Source organism: Trachurus japonicus, chromosome 21 (genome assembly GCF_045865225.1).
Source record: "Trachurus japonicus isolate A0001 chromosome 21, Traja_1.0".
In the NCBI taxonomy this organism is placed as follows: Eukaryota; Metazoa; Chordata; class Actinopteri; order Carangiformes; family Carangidae; genus Trachurus; species Trachurus japonicus.
In genome coordinates this window covers 13,271,220-13,286,572 of record NC_140927.1, presented here as the reverse complement: position 1 = coordinate 13,286,572, position 15,353 = coordinate 13,271,220, and positions in this window count along the sequence as shown.

The following is a 15,353-nucleotide window of genomic DNA, read 5'->3' as shown; positions in this document are numbered from 1 at the left end:
GTCCAACCTGCAGCAAACTTTCCAAAACAGATCACAACTGTTAGAACGTGTGAAGTCCCACGAAACTTTGGGTGGACAAGAGCAAACTACTGCTGGTCCAAAAGCGGATCCAGTTTGCCACATGCATAGCTAACTGGATGTTTACAGTTATATTTCAGTTTGTTTGTTTTTTCTCTCAAGCTGCGCTTCCCTGACGTTCTGTGGCAGCCCCCTTAGAGATGCACATCTCACACATTTTAAAAACTCACTGCATTAGGATCTTTACTAGTGTTGATGAAACACACTACAGTGAGGAGTGTGAACGGTGTTGCTCATGCTGTTTAGAAGAAGTGGGAGACCCTTATCTGCCCTTATGTAGTGCTGTGTCACTGCAAACAGGGTGTTCGTGCAAAGGAGAGCATGGCAGTCTGGGAATAAATGAAAGCTATGTGTTTTTTTGGCAGCTTACACAGGCATCAGACATACACCAGTAAACAAGCAGTCAGATTTATGCTATAGCAATGCAGATGAGGTAAAGAGACACAGGGCCATGACCAGACATATGGCCTGGGGCTGACTAAGCACTACAGATGGGGGCAGGAGGCACAGATGGCACACCTACTGGCAGATAGGCAAAGGTTGACGGTCAAATACAGTGTGTTTGGGTACTACAGCGACCAGTAGGTGTAATGAAAAGAGGAAAACCAATAAGAACAAACACATTAATGTTCCCACAAATATAAACAGAAAATGTAAAATACAGAACATGGATGTTGCAGAGATGCATATTTTTGATTTTGGATAAACTTGATTTGCTCTTTGATGATGCCTTAGAATGAGAATTGTGAGCAAATCAAGGGGCAAATGCACATTTACTAACCTCTGATTAGGTTTAATCCTCTCACCACTGACCTAATCAGCCCACTCAGATCATTTGAAAGCATAAACATTTCAGAAAGTTGATGATGCGTGGTTGTTTCCACTCTCCACAAAACCAGGGCAGAAATTCATTCAGTCTGTGTCAATCTGGGCTACTCAGCACTTTTTATGTATCAGTGGTTTAGGTACTTGCAAGAATTTGTAAAGACCGAGTGAGTTTAAGTTATTATTTTCCAACACACACTGGTACTGACTTGGTGACCATGTGAACTCTATTTGCCTGCATATGATTGGTGGATGTAATCATACATACTAGTATGTGCTAATGCTGTGTTTATGTCATAGGGAGGGTTGGAGAGCTAAGTGTTTAAAGAGGCAGTCATGTAAGGATAAAAAATATTGGTAGTGTGACATTTAAATGTCTTAACTACCTTGAATGCTGGTGGATATTGGTTGTCAGGTATCTTGCTTCTTCTTGTTCTTCTCATTATAAGTAACCATAATTACCGTACATTGTTTCAAGCGTTCATCTCGATCAGTGATTATATTAAATGAACATGTTTACATTACGTCACGTAGTCTTACATTGTGTCTGTCGGCTCCACTCAGTAGACCTGAATAGACCGGGTGCTGACGGTGTTGGTGTAGGGAGCTGTCATGTATGTGAGCTCAGTGGATGCAACATAAAATGGTCCCACACCTGACGTGGTCTCTCTTTCCTTTTTTTGGGTCTTTTCTTGGCTTCGCTCCATCTCTCCTCTGATCGCTCCACTGAATTCTGACAATGCTGTGTATCAGTAATAAAGGTCCACATGTGAAACACAGGCAGAGTGCCGTATAATAGGGCTGAGCAATTTGGGAAATTTATCTAATTGTGATTTTTTTTTTACCAATATTGCGATTGCGATTTAATATGCCATTATTTTCCTTATTCAACAGTCAGAAACACGCCCATACACTTTTGATTTTTTTTCTTTTCTTTACCCGTGCGCGCTGTGCCTGCATCAGGAGACTTGGGTGAGGCTGTTATTACATATCCCGATAATTATCCACGGAGGTAATGTGATTAATTTACACACTGACGGTTTTGCTATGGTGTAAAAATTTTACCGAGGTTGACCGTAATGCTGGTAATCGTTCACACTATAACGAACCACACTAAATGGTGCCTGTATGAATGTAAGATGGTAAGGATTATATCAAGTAAGAGTGCACTCCTGAGTTTGCAAGAAAACATACAGTATTTTGTAGCCATTTCAGCACCACCATGGACCTAACAACTCCTCCCCTGCTGTCTGACGCGATGTTGATCGTTACGCACAGTGACCTGGCTGTTGTTCAGATGCAAGTCAGAGCTGTAGTCTTAGTATTCTTGACCTCTTTACTTTTCCAATACAATAGCCCAAGTCATGTATTTGATTGTAAAATCCAACACACTGTTGGTAAAATCTACCTCGCAGTTTGGGTTTGTGCGTGCGTCTGCACCACGCCTCAAAATTAGTAACGTGCACGTAGGGCCTGTCATTATGTCTCGTACTGGGGCCCGTGATTCGATTGCTATGCTGCTGCATTTATGCCATAGTTGTTATTAGCAACTAAGATACGTTGAGAAAAACAAATTTCCTTTTAGCCATTTGAACTTCTTTAACTTAACCTGATTTATTTCAATTTAAAGAGTGTTGCCGCAAAAAAAATGTTTTGTGGGAACTTAAAAATTCAGAAAATTTGGCAGTGAAAATTGTATTCAGTATTAACATGGATGATATGCAAAAGAAAAACTTTAATCCAGGCAGTATTTTCCCCTGAATGTATTTTTCCAATGCAAATCAGCTGCATATGAGCCTAAATTTGCAGAGATGAAGGCTGGCCCGCAGCTCACTCAGAGCTGCCAGCCTCTCCTTAACCTTCCCTGTCTCTCTCTCTCTTTGCGCTCTCCCCAGCCTCTCTCTGTATGTTTGGGTGTTTCGGTGTTCCCATGATTGCAACCAGTTCCCAGCAGCCAAAACATGAATTTATCATTGCGTCTCCCCGCTCTCATGAAAACTAATGGACAAAAATGAACTGTGCCCACTGGAGGGGGTGATTGTATGGGAGTGAGTGTGGGTTGGAGAGGGTAGTCGGGCCTGTGGCGTAATTAGCTGGAGCCGCTCACCTGCGTGTCGGCTGCGCAGATTTGGGCCACGCTGGCTCGCTAAGTAAGTATTTGCACGCAATCTGGCGTTATTTGATCCACCTCAGTGTCAAGCGCTTCCATAACTTTAAAAAATTGAAGAGGAGGAGGTTCTCCCTTAGCTCTCAGCTGGCAGTTTGATTTAGATTTTATTATCCTTGCTTGGTTCTATAATAAGCAGGAACTGTCCTGTCCGATTAGGCATGCTCAGCGGCGCTCTCGGTCGGCCCCCCGACTCGCTCCGCCCCCTCGGCCCCCTCCGACTCCTGACTGAGTGAGAGGAGCTCCCAACAATCACCAGCCTCCCTTGCCCCCTCTCTCTCTGTCTGCTTGGGTAGGGAGCAGGAGGGGAGTTGCCTCATAGACTTAACCCATTAGTTGCTATAGCGTCTCTCCCTTTCTCACCCCTCCACCCCCCGCCCAGTTTCTGACGTTGGCCCTTGGTTGGGCCTTGCCCAGCCTCTCCCTCAGCCTGACAAGTAGGAGTATGGCTGGTGTATTGGTTCCTTTTTATGCTTAGTTAATCTTTTCATCACAGTTTATTGAATTATCCTATGATAATTATTTATTAATTTTTCATTGTTATTAGTAATTATTATCATTACAATTATGTGTGGCTTGAGTGTGTTACTGTATATGAGAATTTTATAAAACCTGCAATTTTATAAACCCACCTTTTTTATTTATTATTTTTATTTCGGTATGTATTTCTGTGGTGGTGGTGGGACTATTTTCAGCTGTGGATTGATACACTTTGAGTGCAGAAGTTACAGTAGTGTTTGCATACACAGTCGTTGGCTTATTGGATTACTTTGTTGGTTTTTGTTTTATCATGGGGTTTGTGGCAGAGGAGAGAAATTTGAAATATAATCTGAGACAGCTTGTCATTAATGTTTATAAAATAATTCATCCCGCAGGGCGCCCATTCATCATGATTATATGTCCAAATGCTGGACAGACAAGACAGAAGTTATGTACATTGGTTGTATTTGTAGTTTCCTACTGTCAACTTGTCATGTGATTGGTCCTGTGTCTCTCTCTGTCAGCAGATGTCACACTAAGGTCCTGTGCTGTCAACAGCCATGGGTGAACAATGAGGTGGCACAGACCGGAAACACTGGAGCTCACAGTCTCTCCTCAGTGTTATATTGTTTTTTTTTTGTTTTTGTTTTTTTAATCCCTGGAATATAAAATAGTCACTTCTTTAGTGGACATTTATTTCCAATGCGTCATGTTATTACTAGCAAATTAAATAAAAATGACAAACTAGTGAAAATAACTAAAATACAGAGTCATTTTTATTTAAATGTGGAATGAAAGAAACAGCAAGTTACCAAACTGGTATCACCACAATGATCTACAAACCTTTCGACCCCAAATTTTGTCTTTGTTTTACATCAGAACTTCATCAGATGTGTCGATTAAAAAATAATCACCACCCATGGGTTTTCAAAAGACTTTCAAATTCCTCTGTTTTGGAACTCAAGATGCAAAATATGGCAGCTTTGCAGACCTCCTGCTGTCATACACTAAAATAGTAACAGATGATGTAAAATATGGATCTTACGTTCATTTCAGATTCAGCCTTATGTCTGTGCTAAAAGAGCAAAAAAAAAAAAATCCCATTTCAGTGTTTCATAAGAAAGTAAACTCTTGACTATTTTCGATGTTGTATAAACATGATGAGTGCAGACGAGGAGGCGAGTCCTCGAATATTCAAAGCGATGATGGGCTTGTTTGTTTTCCAGTCCAGTCAGATTGCTGCTGATTGCTCAGTCCAGTCAGCAGCTGAGCTATTGACTGCGAGGCTATGATCAAACCCCCGGGGGGACAGACCATCTCCAAACCAGCACCGTGTGTGTGTGTGTGTGTTTGTACAAAGGTAGAAGGATGATACAGTATATTTACAGTGGGACAAAGCATGAAAGATTTTTTTTCTCACTCTCTCCCTGTGAATAAAGAGACGCATAATTATAAAGCTACAACTAAAGACAGAATTTCATAGCTGACAATAAGCTCAAGTTTCATCTAATTACATTTTTCGAAGTGCAGTAAACATAGTTATACATATTTTTGACATTCATTAGCAGCCTATGGCTTATTTGAAATAAACATTAGGTAACATTTCTTGACACAAGGCTACTCAAAGTCAGTTTTGATTAATTAATTTTTTTATTACAAAGACCTCCTTTTATGCACTGGCTGTTCAAGGCGTTCATCATACATCTCATATGCTCTTTCAATATTTAGTCTTACTATCCAGATATCTGATTTCTACAAAGTGTTATTTAATTAAAACGCTGGTGGTGTCCACAGTCGTGCCTGTCAATGTTTGGCACTTAAGCTTATAAGAAGAAGTGCTTGATATAAAGTAACCTGATGAAATAACTGTAAGGAATCTCCCTTCTGCAGTGCGAGGCTGCGTTGCCTCAGGCATCGGGGCTGCTGCTGATGTGGAGGATATATCGCAGGATGTATATCTGTATCCTGGACCGCTTCTCATAGGACCAACCTTGATGCAACAGTATAGCAAAGATCTGTTTTTTACAAAACACGGGACAAGGAGAACGAGGAAGCAACCTTGTGGGCAGTTTGTTCACGTAATTTTCATTCACGGCACCAGAAAATTGACCCAGGACTCGTTTCCAGTAAATAGGACAAGCGTTGCATATGCTGTCTGCACATTTTGTCGTTTTCTGGGAGGGTGGGTTATGCAAGCCCCCTTTTCACTGCTAATTCCATCAAAGCTTTGGGAGCAGTTCTAATTGGGTGTCTCTATTTTTGGTTGTCTTCCAGCCCTGTTTTGCTGCCTTTGAGAAAAGGCAGCGCAGCGAATGTAAAGCTTTGTGATAACAGGGCCATTCGCCACAGTACCGAGTTTGACCCTGCAACCAGCCTCCATGACGGATGTGAGATGATTCCTAGCCCTCCAGCTCAGCAAGACACACTCAGCACAACTCAAATACACTCTCACAATCTCCCCCTCACTTTCTCCGTGTTCCCTGTTTCATTCTCGCGCTCGCTCTCTCTCTCTCTCTCTGTGTCAGTCTCTGTTACTCTACAGATTGACTGCATGCTGTATGCTGTCTATTTAAAGCTGGTGCCATAACCACCCACTGCTGCTTTAAGAAGTGGTGACTCACCTAAACAGATCAGCCCAGTAGACTGTGTGTATGTGTATGTGTGTGTGTGTGTGAGTGAGTGAGGGGATGTTATATCATCTCAGCTTTAGCTCTACTTTTCTCAGGCCGTCTCTGTTTGGTGACAAGTGCAGCTGTTTTGTAACGATAGCGCTCGTCTGTGCGTCACACCGGTATCTGCAGGATCCCAGATTAATGCAAATTCACACGCGCACACACGCATGCACACACGCACACAATCTGTGCACTTAGTGTTACTGAGTTATGTGCTATTCTGGGTGCATCCAGGGGACTTCCAGCTTATGGGAAAAGCAAATGAGCAAATTTGCATTTTCTCTACTTTGCTCAGTAATGGGATATATGTAAGGGGAAAATGAAGTGTGGATGAAGTTTGTGCGTCTGCAAAGGCTAAGTCTGGCTGCCAATTAGAAACAAACAGGGCAGTACGTATGCCGTGTTCTGTATCTGTGGCAAGAGCTCCCAGGCAGCTGGGCTGAGCAGTTTTCACTGCCATGTTTTTGAGTCTCCCCCTCACTTCCCTGCATTATTAAATAATCCCTGAATAATTCACCGCCTCTCGTATCAAACAAATATTTTTACAACTTGCACCTACAAATAGTTTAAGGGACAACCGCTGCACTGCACTGTGTTTATTCCTGTGGAAGGCTAAATTATGGTGCAGTATTTGCTTCAAAACTCCATTGTGTGTCCAGCTTCAGGCATCTGTGTGTGAACGATGGTGTAAACGGGCTCTTTGCTGCTGTATGCCATGACTCACGTCCTGGCGGAGAAGTTTGACTCTCTCTGTAATGTAACTGAAACATACAATACAGAACAATACCAGTGTGTCTCAGCTGGTAGGACTGTCTGCTTCTCTGCTTCCTGACTCCAGATAGATACAGGGAAGAACATGCCTGTGAGTTTACACCATATGGTTTCATTTACATAATGTTGTTGTTTACATATTGCACATGTATATAATGACTATACATTTCATGCTTTTTTTTAACCATCATACGTTTTTTGTTTGTTTGTTTTTCCTTTTCTAACATAACAAGGCATGTTAACTGTTTGGAAAGGAAGGTTTTTGCTATCCAGCTGGTGTGACGGGTCATCTCATTACTGTTAGAAATGTGTTGCTACAGTGTGTTACTATGCAAACACTGCGTGGCGGAGATTTACAGATGCTGCCTGAGCGATGATAGGCGACGTCTAAATCCCAGCGATGACGCCGCAACGTCATGGCGGGGCAAGGACCGACTTGTGTGCTGACTTGTTAGTCACGCTTTGGTGCACAGTTTAAAGAGGACTCCAGGAAGCCTGGCACATGCGCATGCGCCTCACACACACACACACACACACACTCAGACACACACACACTCAGACACATACACACACATTTTTTTTTTGCACATTTGCACAAAAGAACACACAGCCGCTGAGTGCTTAAAAGGAAAGCAGCTGCATCATTTGGTAGTCTGACATGAAACCTTGGTGGTGTTTCTGTGAGGTGACTTCAGAACACAGTGAAGATTCATAAACACTGTCACCATGAAGACAGCATTAAAGAAATATCACCTCGGAATCATGACATGCTTTGTAAAAATGACATGTTCCTGGCTCTCAATTGAAGATAAATGATGCGTTATATATTTTATCATATTATAGCTTGCTGTTTTATTCATGACTCCGCTTTTAAAATGTGTGTCCCATGGTAGGCTCAAGCATGATGGTTGACACAATTACTGGTATGCACTTAAAAAGCTTATTGAAATTCTTCCCTTTTAAGTTAAAACCCATAACCCATTTCAGTTTTACGTATTTTATCATTTCAGAATTAGGCCTGTAGTCTCACAGGACCCTCTGTGAAGCCTGAACCTGAACATAAATGCTATTTGCAAAGTCAAAATATATTTCAATCAAGTATAAGAAAGTTTTTCAGTAGCTTACATATAGTATAAAATGTTTTTTTTTCATGATTTTTTATTTTTTTAAATTTTTTTTAACATATAACTCTATTTATATATTGTTGGTAAGTCATTAAGAGGAGTAGTCCAGGACTAGTGACCATGATGATCTGATTATACAAGCTTTTATTAAAAAGAAAAAAACATTTCAGTTATAGCTACAATAAATTACACAGCAAATATTGTTTTGTTGTAATATCTATAAATCAGAAAATTCTTATCCCAAAGAACTGTAGATTACAATATATAATCTACACTTCTGCAAAACAAGCCAGGGTGATATATACACTAGATAAACTGTATTTATAACAGTGGTTATAAGTCTGGAAACTTTTTTATGGCCTCAGCGAAGCTGGAGCTCTGATCACATACTAGTGTGATGCTGACAATTCATAGGAAAAGAGCTTAACTAAAATAAACATGAGAGTTATTGTGATAGGAGCACAATACTAACTAACTGATTAAAAAAAATGTTCAGGTTTAAGTATTCATAATTTTTTCTGTGTGAACTTTTTCAATGTCGTTCCCAGAAAGGGAGTTAAATAAAATTTAAAAAATGGAATTGACAATATTCATATAGGCTAGTATGACTTGTGTGATTTCAGAATGGAAAGAAATCAATTTTTTCTAACTATGCTTAATATTTTTTAAGATAAATAAACACAGAGTAAAAATAACTGCTGTCATTACAGCTGTTTTTCGATCCAACGTGTAAGCGACCCACACTGGCCTGATGCCAAATATTTGGCTGCCGAGCTCTACACGGTCCATTTATTAGAAAGGTGCTGGCTCATTATTTAACACAACTCCAGCAAACTCGCAGCAGCTGCAGCCGCTCTCTCTCCTCACATGCAATAAAGTTTGCTGCCTCATGTGGGGGATCTCTCCCTCTTTTTGAAGCAGACTTTTTTGGTCCATAATTTATACATTTACCTTACTTGCTTCTGCGTGCGTTGGCCTCCTGCATTTTTTAAAGGCCGGGTATTGAGGGATTTTCTGTCATGCTCTCTTGCTTTGTTCTGATCACGCAAGCTGCTGCCATCCCACATACGGGAACACTGGCAAAAACCAAGGCCTGACTCGTGCCACCTTGCTGAAAAAGAGACACACTCACACACACACATGCATATACACACTGGCACAGTGTCATGCTACAAAATAACACACACGTAAAGAGAGGACGGCCTGCTCCCTCCAGCTAAGGCTCTGGGACAGACTGTCTCGTGCCATCGCGTGAGTGTTTTTCACACAAGCGCGAACCAAACTGAGCCATCCATGTGTGTCTCAGCAAGCGAAGGGGTGTTGAATCTTCCTCTCACACCCATGCATGCAGAAGCAGTCTTCCTCCTCTGCTCCCTGAGGAGGACACATGGCAGACAAAAATAGAGAGAGCGGGAGAGCCCAAGATGAACAGATTAAGAAAACACAGAAATAGTTCCTGGATAAAGTTCTACTACTGAATTATTCTCAACAGTACCTCAGATAACCAAAAAAAAAAAAACGTAAACAAATTGAACACATTTATTATCATCTCAACTTAACCTTAAACTATATCTGTAAAATATTTCATAGGAGTTTATATGTAACTCCACGTCTCGGGTCAAGTCACAGAAAGTTATGTGATTGGAGTAGTTCAGGTGACTGTGTCCCACTGCAACAGGTTCATTACATTAGAAAAACCTACAATAACTGTCCAGTTTGATGAAGAGGGTTCCTCCCTCCCTCCTCAGCTAAACAATTGATTTTACAATATATTTTTTTCGGATTTGTATCCACACACTGGCTATTTTGCCATTTTCGATTGAGACACATAATTTTCATAATCTTTCAGCATGTTAAATTATATTAAATTATTTTTTTTATTATAATTGTCTAATATATTCGTATTTCTCTCAGTAATTGGTGCATAAAAGTGACTTCACAATTTGCTAAAATCTTTGAAGCATTCCTGATATTCTTTTTTTTTTTAATAAACGGTGTTATCATTTTGTATAGGCACTGATTTCCTGCTCTTTGTTTCAGTAATTTTTTTCATTGTATCGATACACAATGCAAGACGAAAATAAAAACAAGACATAAATTACTAAAAAAATAAATTTTAAATATTGTATATTTCACAGTATTAAAGCAAGACTATACAATGAAATAACAACCCTAATTTACGAAAGACAAAGCAACATCTTTAAAATACAAGGATTTACTCAGAGGAGTTATTTCATAGTTACATGAACATCCTGTCCTACACTTCGAAACTCTCACTCATGATATTAGAATTTTTCTCTCTTCGTGTATGTTGCACAACAGATTAAAATCAAAATATATTCCATAAAACAGTGTCAATCCCATAATCTCAGCAAAATATAACTCATTTTCAAAAGATAAGTTCTGTTTTATAATACATTTATCAAATCTTAGTCTCTTCTTCAAAAGGAATTAGTTGCCTATTGTTGCTTACGGTATTCACAATAAGGAATTGTGATGCTTTCTTTTCCTCTACTTTTCTTCCTCTTCATTTTTCTGCACCTTTGCGACAAATTATTTAGCCGACACTATGTATTTTATTACCTTGTAATATAGATCTGTAATATTACTATTAATCTTGTCATAATTATTTATCAATTTGTTTGAAACTAAAGCTATGAATACTTATTAGATTATTTTCATCTGAAGTTTTATCATTTTTTAATCATGTTTCTTAACAAATGTGACCTAGCTACGATGATATACCCTCATGTAGTCTAAAACAGGCAGTGGTTCAAATATTCTAAGTCAAATTAAAGAAAATAAAATTACTGACCTAACTTTGAATCATAATTTTTCACTTTTGAAGTTCATATGAGCAGAAACATGGATTAATTTTTGCTTACTGTCCAAGGAAAGTCCCTGACGCCCCCTCCTCATCTCTTGGTCTTCCTCCCTCTCCCTCCTCCATGTGCTGTCATCTAGATTCCCTCTCTAACATGTAAATTTAGGTCAGGCCACAGTCTCCTCTCCGGGCTTCACAGGAAAATGTGGAAATGGATTGTTTCACACCAGTTAATCTTTTTGGGAGAAAGGGAGGGAGAAGTGAAAACAACAGGGACAAATGTGGAGGACAAGGGAAAGAGAGGAGGGAAGGAAAAAGGACCAAAGATGCGAACACAAAAAAAGAGAGGAAGAGAAGTAAAGAGGAGAGTGAGAGAAGATGGAACGGAGTGGGAGAGAGAGGGGGGCAGATGGGCTGAAGATAAAGTAAAGTACATGAAGTATGAGGAGATGGGAAGGAGAGGGGAGGAGATGCAGGCAAGGATGGAGGGATGGTCATGAGACAACAGGAGGAAGGAGGAGGAGCAGGGAGGAAAAGAAAATAAAGGAGGGAGAGGAAGTTGAGAAAAGAGAGGAAGAAAGGGGTATGCTACTCACGTCTCATCTCAGAGCTCTGCCAGCGTCACAGCTCTGTGCTGGCAGCTCGCATACTAACAGACAGGCCATATGGCTTCATTATGAGAGACACACACAATGCATGAGGACCCACCAGCCTCAACAAACTCATAATACACATACACACACTTGAAGATGCAGACACACACGCACAAACACTACACACGCAACCTCAGGTGAAAACACTTGCAGGGAGAAGAGGAGGTGTGTGACGAATTGAATGAAGGGAGTGAGGAGGAGGATGTAATGGCACGGTGAGTTTTTCTTCCTCCGGGGGCTCTGAGGGAGAGCAGAGCTGGCCCAATTACTGAGGCTTACATGAACACACACACATATGCACGTTACACACTCAGTCACGCACACCTATTCTCAGTATATCTGGTAGAACTGGGAAAATAAAAAATCATCATTATCAGATACAGGAAGAGCAAATATTTGGAATACACAAGTGCAAATCACAATATTTATGTAGATTTATGTAGTAACTACTCTATTTGGCGCACACACACACACACAGAAACAAACACAGATATACACATAGACTTCAAGTGGACACCAGAAAGGACAAGCTTTTCAGCTGTGTGGATGTTTGGGAAGGAGCGACTTTCTGGATAGGTTGCTGCCATGGCTGTGTAAACCACTTGACACATATTACAGTCATTAGTGTCATGATGCAGGGGATGGATGATCCTGGTCATGAGTCCCTGGGGATTGGATGTGGTCCTCAGTTGGGCCCCTCCCCTAAGGGTCTTAGCAGGAAGTGGCCTGGAAGCACTGTCTGTGTGTTGGAGCAGGGACAAGTGTATTTCATGGCAGGGTTGAACGTATGAATGTGTGCACTTGCTAACAGGTGCAGACACACGGAGCTTGGGAGGTGCAATGGACACAAAGGCCTCTTCTGCCTTTAACTCCACCACCGCAGCATCGTATGCCAGTTAGACAAACAATGTACATTACCTCCATTCAAAACAGATGATCAAGTTAAAAATATTAAGCTACAGTTACAGAGCAATGTCTCTGAATCAATTCTGTGTGACAATGAAGTTGAATGTCACTGTAAAAACTAAAACTTATTATATTTAAATAAAAGTTATTTTCATTTTTATTCGCAGACCAAATAATCTCATGAAATTAATTGAGTTTGTTTTTTTAACTTCCTGTCTTGTTCTCTCTTTTTTTTGCTGTAATTATTAACTTGACTAAAATGTAGTACAAAATAACAAGGTGAAATTGAAAAAAATTGAATTATTTTTTTTCAAACTATTAACTTTGAATGAATGCAGCAATTTTTTTATTTCCCATTTTTTCATACTGAGCCCAGTGGACCAGTGCGTGACTCTCAACCTGTTTGCCTTAAAACCCCAACAGCTACTTGTGACCCATTGTTATTGACACATGTCCTTGGGTTATGGTTATTGGTTCAACTCAAAGTGATTTTCTCCCGTTTCAATCTAAATTCTTTTTTACTACAATGTAAAATATCAATTTAAAGCCCAAGAAAATAGTAAAGATAGGATAAATTAAAATGAATAACTCATTTCTGTGTCCTTTTGGAGTTATCTTTCCAATGAACTGTGGCTGTTGTGGTGTGTGTATAATTATATTTTTTAGATAATAATAAGATAAAATGTTCATGGTTATGTAAAAATTTCCAAAGTTCCCTCAAGGGCCACAAAGATTTTTTTTTTCTATCATCATTTCTAATGTGTGTGATATTGTAAATGTGAAGTTTCCCTGGAAGCCCTACAGTATATTTCTCTCCCTTTGACTTTAACAACCGTCTGTATGGAAATATTATCAAAACAAATGCATTTGCTCCTCTGTCTGTTTCTCATATTTCAGTCCCTACAGACACAATCTTAATGATCCGTAGTTCATGGTGTTTTTAATAACTATTTGATTGGTACAAGATGATTTACCACTGCTGTCTGTTATTGCTCCGTTGTAATCAGCATATTATTTTGAAATTAGCTGGAGAACAAAGTGTTTTTAATAGATTTAACAGAGTCCTGCAGAGCAGCAAGCAGACATTTTTATCAGATGATGTGGTAAGTATAGATTTTTCTGTGGTTTCCTATTACAGTATACACCAGCTTATTGAATTCAACTAAGCATATAATCCTGGAATCGCTGACTCCTCTTCATTTCAAATCACTTTGTAATTCACCTGACATTATTAGATACCAAATCATATGTTATTCTAATATAATGACTCAGTTGAATAGCTTGAAAACACATCAGTGGGACGTTTTGATGATGCTGCATTGAATTTACTTAGTGATGCTGTCTGAGTGAACTGGTCTGTGATGCAATAAGGTCGCATCAAGTTCCGTGACATTTAAATCATATATTGTAGAGAGGACACACACACACACACACACACACACACACACACACACACACACACACACACACACACACACACACACACACACACACACACACACACTACTGCATATCCAAAGTGGAACTGTTTATCCCAGGCTAGGTTCATATTTCCTTGTTGTGAGTAAAGTGAAATATGAAAATACATTTACGCATAGGGTAGAAATGTACATACAGTATATGTGTATGGAAATGGTCCAACAAAATAAATTATAAAATTGTTCAATTTTATTTCCTTGATCCGCTCTGCACTTCTACACAAGATCAGGCTTTGAGATTGTTTTCAACCAGAAACAGTCCAAACTGAACATTTTGTTTAATTGCTGTCCATGTTAACAATGGTGAACGCTTTATAGACCTCCCGCTTCTATTGTTCAGGTTAATTCATCTGGGCCAAGTTATAGGAACAGATGAATGGACGCTGATGAAAAGAGAATGGAGCCCTGCAGTCTCAATCACCACTGGACGGGTGCTCTCATGGTTCGGGGTGGGGGGGAGGTGCCTGTTGCCAGGATACTGGCCGGATCCAGTCTGGAGGTCCCGCTGCTCTATTGGACAACATGCTTGACCCTCTGGTGACCCCAAATTGGCCCCTGACCCGAGTAGTCACACCTAATCAATGCAGCCATGCACACGCTGACTCAGGGAAAGGATGGTGCTGTCTACCTGCTGGTCGAGACACAGGGCACCGAGCGGCACCGCGGATCAATATCATACAAAGTGACATCTGCAAGCATTTAAAATCACATTTAGTATAATTACTCTTTTTGATATGTTGTCATCGAGCTGACATGTGGTATCTGAAAAATGTGTTTTAAGTGGTTCCCCGCTAAGGAACCTACAAAATAAACTGAGAGAAACTGTAAGGTATGTGCTGTAGATATCCCTGCATGTACAATCTCTATTGTATCCGTATTTATTGTAAATCTAAATCTTAAATTGAGTGACAGACAAAAAATGTGAAGTGCTTTAAGTCGATCTGTCCCACTGTGATTGTAGGACAGTAAGTTTTCTTTTTTTTTTCTTCTTTTCCCCAGACGTCCTATTATGACAGTGGTTAAAAAGTAACCGTTGTCCTGCAGTGATTTCGGCAGTGGACCAGTGCTGCATGTCATACCCCTCCCTCTTGTTTATATTTTCACCATTAAAACTCATTAAAACTATCTAATGAAGGCTCCAATGCCAATGAATAACCATAAAAACTAGTCCTAAAGGCCAATGCCAAACAAAACCCCAACAAACAAACAAATAAAAAACATGTATAAAAATTCCATTCCCCGTGGGAGGCAACATGATAGCCGGTGATGGACGATGTGATTGGTTACTTATAAAGGACTTGTTTTGGCCCCACTCACTTGATTCTTTTTGAAGTCTAGTCATTTTGGGCCAGGAAAAAACAATAGGTTTTAAAGT